Here is a 5,586-nt window from a genome sequence, read left to right as displayed (position 1 = left end):
CCCGACTTCTTTCGATTAATTCTCCTTTCGACGCCCATGTAAGTCTGAAAACTTTTCAAAGGTTTGATCCTTGGAGTTTACAGATTCTAATTATCCCCAGTTTGATGGGTTTTATGCTACCCTTACCTCCACAGCCCTGGCAACATATCCGACTTTCAGAGCAGCAATAAACGACCTAATTATTAATTGTTCTCGATTACACCTCAACAATATCAAATTTCCAAAAAATCATTTTTAGTATATGTGACGCTGATTCGAAATATCTATACTTGTATGGGGTTTTTTTCTACGGTATAGCTGTAATGTCAGTGAACTAAACACGATGGTCAATCCCGCGGCCGACCGTTTCGCGGGCCCCGTATCTGCTCTCTGCTCATCAACAATTCCATCAGTGTCAGCTTTTGGGGTCCATGTCGTCAAAAACGATCGTCAAGTTTTGGGGTCCAAAATTTGTCGTTAAAGTTTAATAACTTTTTTAATATTTAACTAAAGTTAAAAAACGAGGGCATTACGAGTAGAGCTGAGCATACTCTACCCAAATATTATAGGGTTTTTGGGGTTTACTCTCCGACTTAATTAGTAGGAGAGCTTAATGGACCGCAAACCGTGCAGAAAAGCCCGGTCGCGTTGTTTCGTGTAAATCTAGTTAGGCAGCAGCCACCCGTCTTTTTTTTTTTTTTTTTTTTTCTTTTTTGGTCGTCATTTTTTAGGGGGAGTTTTTTAGGATTGGGCCGGGGTGGCTACCGCCACCTAGAATCGATTTTTCCTCGTTTGAAAAAATAAAGTGGGAGCGGAGATTTTTGAACACCGCAAACGAGATACATAGTGTGGCATAGTTTCACCGTCGGCATTTAAATCAAATAAAATACCCAATAAATGACCCAATGTTTTATGAAGGGCATTGCAAAGTGCTCACACTGAAAAAAAACTCCGTCTGTGGGAGCCACAATTACGGGCTATATAGACACACCGTCCGTTCCGGGCTCAAAGGCCGACAATTTCGGCTGCTGGAGGCGTAGCTTCGATTGCTCCGCGTTCAGAGGCCGAAGCTACGGCTCCAGCAGCCGGAATTTTCGGCCTTTGAGCCCGGAACGGACGGTATGTCTACATAGCCCGTAATTGCGGCTCCCACGGCCGGAGTTTTTTTTTTTTTTTTTTTTTTTTTTTTCAGTGCAGATTCAAAAATTGAAATTTTTTTTATCTCAAACCGACAGTTTTCGCTGTATAAAATAATTTCGAATTGCCTAATTCCTTCATCTATGCTTCAATCATTCCATTCTAGCGCCCCGATTCCTCCTGAAAGTGGAAAAAGAGTCTCCTGAAAATTCGTGGAGGGTTCGATTTTTTTCGCACCTGAATAGACTAGCAGCAGCAGCTGCTTGATTTAAAGCAAATGGTTGATTTCATTCATAGTATTTTCCTGATGGATCTTTTTTGTGACCCCCAACGAATCATTACGACTAACTTGTCGTTTCCCGCACGTACGTAAAAGAGTGTACCCGAGCATTTTTGTTCAAAAACGTTCTGAGTTTTGTATGAGGTCAGAGGAAAAATCAGTGAAATTTTAAGTTAGAAAACAACCATAATCGTCCTGGTAAAAATGACATTTTCTGAGGAAATTTGGCAACATTGAAATATGGTTACATTTTCCTGTGAGGAAAATGACGAACTGCAACGCACTTTATTTTTCGTAAATTTTCCTTTTGACGTAGGGAGCGCACCTCACCTTTTCCCCTCCATATTTTAACTTCAAAAAATGTCGACCTTTCATCGACTATAGACTTTGATAGTCTTCGCTTTTTTTCACCCATATTCTTTTTAGGCTTGACTCCTCTTACTCTCTACCCCAATTTCTCCTATTTTTATCCATTTTCCTTTCTTTATATCCTATTCCTTCCCTTCCCCCTTTTTTCTCCCTTTTTTGCCCCTTTACCGACTATTCTTCTCCTTTAACCTCTTTCTTTCAACTCATCGCTCCTCTCTTTTCTTTTACTTTCATTTTTTTATTCCTTAAATCCATCATTTTTTACCCCCTTTTTCCGTATATATTTTCATCTTTCGTTTTCCGTATTTTTCGTATTTTTCTTTCATCTTTTTAGTCTTGACTATCCTCTTACTCTCTTCCCCTATACTCTCCGATTTTCATCCACTTCCCATTCTTTTTATCCTATTTCTCCCCTCTCCCCTTTTATTCTCCCTGTTTTGCTCCCTTTCTCGACTTTTTCTCTCTTTTAACCTCTTTCTTTCACCTCATGTCTTCTCTTTCCTCTTTTTTTCATTTTTTTATTCCTTAACTCTATCTTTTTATTTTTACCCCTTTTCTCCGTATTTTCATCGCGTTTTTGATAAAAGTGCGGTTTTCTACCCTTGGATGGCACACTGGAGTTCATCCAACGATTCCGAACAGTTCGTGAAACATGAATAACGATTTCACACCTACTCTCCTCGCAATTAAATCAACGACCCAGCCCGTTTGCCGACAACGCGGAGATTACAAGCGAAATCATTTAAGTGATATCTCGGGAGGAAATTGAAACATCAGCTCTCCCGACGGAATCCAATCTTCTCCTGCAATTCTTTCACGTGTGCCTCGTGCCTGTGTTGGTGCGTGCGGGCGTCTGTGTGTGCAAAGACGGGGGCGGAGAAAGCATATATTTAAACAGGGGATATATTCTTCACATTAAGCGACTCCGCCTAGTGCTGAAAGACTTCTGAATATTCCCGCCGTGTTGCCGATGCCTGGGAGCCTTTCCCTCTGAGTTGGTTTTGAATACTGCCGTGCTCAGGAAAAACACCGTATCAACATTCAAGAGTTGCCACATTTCCATCAATAAAATGTTCACTTTTAAAGTAAGCTACGGATATTTTTTCTTAAAATTTTCAGGATCTTTAGGTAAAATTGCGGAAAAAAAATTTTTGAAAAATTTTGAGAAAATATATTTACAAATTTTCACGAAAATTCGTGATTTACTAAAGAAAATTTGGCAACACATGAAGGCTCATTCGGTGTTTTTCCACAGCACGGCAGAATAGGTGCATTTTAATGTGAGCATTTGCAGCAGCAATCTCTCGACCGGATGATTCCTCCGAATCCTTGTTTTATTTGCCGAGTACGTTTTGCAAATATGCATTAGTGTAGCTGTGTTGCCAAACTTTGTGATTTTAACGGAATATTGACGGTGAAGTTACCAGAGCACGTATCTCGTTTGTGGTGTTTTAAAATCTCCGTTCCCATTTTACTTTTTTGAGATGAGCAAATCAATATTATTCCTTGGAATTCATACAGAGTTTTATTTCGCTTCGAGAAGAAAAATCGCGGAGGTTTTCGTGGATCGATATTGAGTGGTTATTCATTTAAAAAATAAAGTATGACAGGAAGTCTGCAACGTCGCAAATAGAGATACGCGGTTTCCTAATTTCACCGGCGGTATGCTTAACGGTTTGAGTGCTCAATTGGAAGAGAATTTAGGTCGAAGGCACAGCGAGGAGGAAATAATCTAGAATGTGCCGCTGAACACTGTCTTGAAAGTTACACGTTTCCTCTTTAAGATATTACATAGAAAACAGGGCCAACGGCCCATGGCGGCAAATGTAGGGGACGGCAAATTTTGCAATTTTTTTCATATATACGTATAAAAATAAAATTGCAAACGGGAAAATGCGACAAAATCTTGCATTTCCTATGAGTATCGTAATTTCTAATTTTGTCGTTTTGCAGTGATACAAAAGACAGCACCTTTAATTTTTCGAGTTATGAGAGAAACCAAACAAGAAATTTGGCCAGAGCACTCATTTATGAACATTCTTGGCCGTTTTGGTCTGACATTGGAATCTGAATTTTATCAGTGACGTAATTGTGTCAGAAGGTTGGCTGCCCTTTCATTAGTCTAGTTGAGAGAGAAACCAAACACGCAATTTGGCCTGTAACACATATTAGTGCCTACAAGACTGCATGAATACTTCAAGCAGTTCAAGCATAGCGTCAAAGACAGTGTGTTCAGGAGCGGTCGGCGTGAAAGGCATAGCGCCTGCAAGAGTGTAGGAATACTTCACGCATTGCGCCAATCACAGTGCGATCAGCACGGCGGCGCGGCGATGGAAGTTAAAATTACTGAACCTCATTTATGATTGTTCTTTCATAATTTTTTCGTTCATTTCTTATCAATGGAAGGCATTGTCCACACAGAAACAGGTTTACGGACCTTAACTTTCGCGCCAAGTTCCGTGAATATTTGCTAGTAGTGTTGACAGGGCTTCCGCAAAAAATGTATCCAACACGAGTAAACGCGTCTTATTCATCCCTCCCCCTCCGGCACGTTCACTTATGATGGTTTTTATTGATGTTTCAAAACGAATGAGATGAGGGCGGCAAAATACAGGCGGCCCATGGGCGGCAAGTAGGTAAATCCGGCCCTGATAGAAAATGATTCAAGAGGTTTGGAAATCAAGTACTGAACGCGTTATCCACAAATATTTGTAACACAGATTAAATGAAAATTACATTATACTAATTACGTCATTTATATTTCTGCCTTTAACCAATGTTAATTGTGAACACGCATATTTTATTGTTTAGGAATCGCTTTCCAGGCTTCCCGTTGTGTGATTCGTTTCTCTCGTGAAGTTTTGAAGATGTTTAATCTTAAATACTGCAATATTCTAAGGGAGACGCCGTATGAGCCTTCAAATGTTGCCAAGTTTCCTCCGATAAAAACCGAATTCACTGGGGAAACTGATAATTTTTTCTTCCCAAAATGCTCGGACAACTTTTACGCAATTTAATCTAACATATCTGAAATTTTTAAGGGAAAATATGCATGAATGTCGCCAAAAATACATGTTTTATCAAGGGAAATGTGGCAACTCTCGAATGCTCATACGGCGTTTTTCCTCAGCACGGCAGTATATATCTTATGTAGTGGTCCATCAACAATAAGTAACGAGAACCAATCAACGTATTCGCGTAATAGGTATAAGCACTAGTGTACAGGCCAAATAAAAGTAGAAATAAAAACAAACCCTCCTATGATGATTCCTGAAAAACCAGAATCAATTTTAAGAATACTTAAAAATACGGACGTAAGCGCATGTACGTAAAAACACTTTTTGAAAAGAAGGTTGACATTAGAGCAATTCAAGCCCGGAAGCAGAGCATATCCAACTTTTCCGCTTCTGTTGTCTATCCGGGACGGATTTATTTATACGTCGTCGTCGCATACATCACGTGTACTTGTTCTCGCAATCCTTCATGCCGCTCGGAGCACCAAAGCTCCTCACAAAAAAATGGTCTTTTGAAGTAGGCAAGAAGGTTTTCACGAATCTCGTATACGTAGGTATTTGCGTCATGCTCTAAGTAAGAACGCCGTATGAGTCTTCGAATGTTGCAAAGTCGCCTTCCATAAAAAGGAAAATAATTCTCTGGGAAACTTATAAGTGTTTCTCTCTCGAGTTTTTTACGGTGTTCCACTGAAAAAGAAAAGAATCTTAAATTGGCCGCCAAGAAGTATTATTTCTTAAATCAAGAATTTTTCTGTTTGATATAAAGTACTATTTTTGCTTATAACTCAAGCCTTATTTTCCTTGTAT

Source organism: Bemisia tabaci, chromosome 10 (genome assembly GCF_918797505.1).
Source record: "Bemisia tabaci chromosome 10, PGI_BMITA_v3".
NCBI lineage: Eukaryota > Metazoa > Arthropoda > Insecta > Hemiptera > Aleyrodidae > Bemisia > Bemisia tabaci.
The sequence above is the reverse complement of the archived record's forward strand: the minus strand, read 5'-3'. Positions refer to the sequence as shown.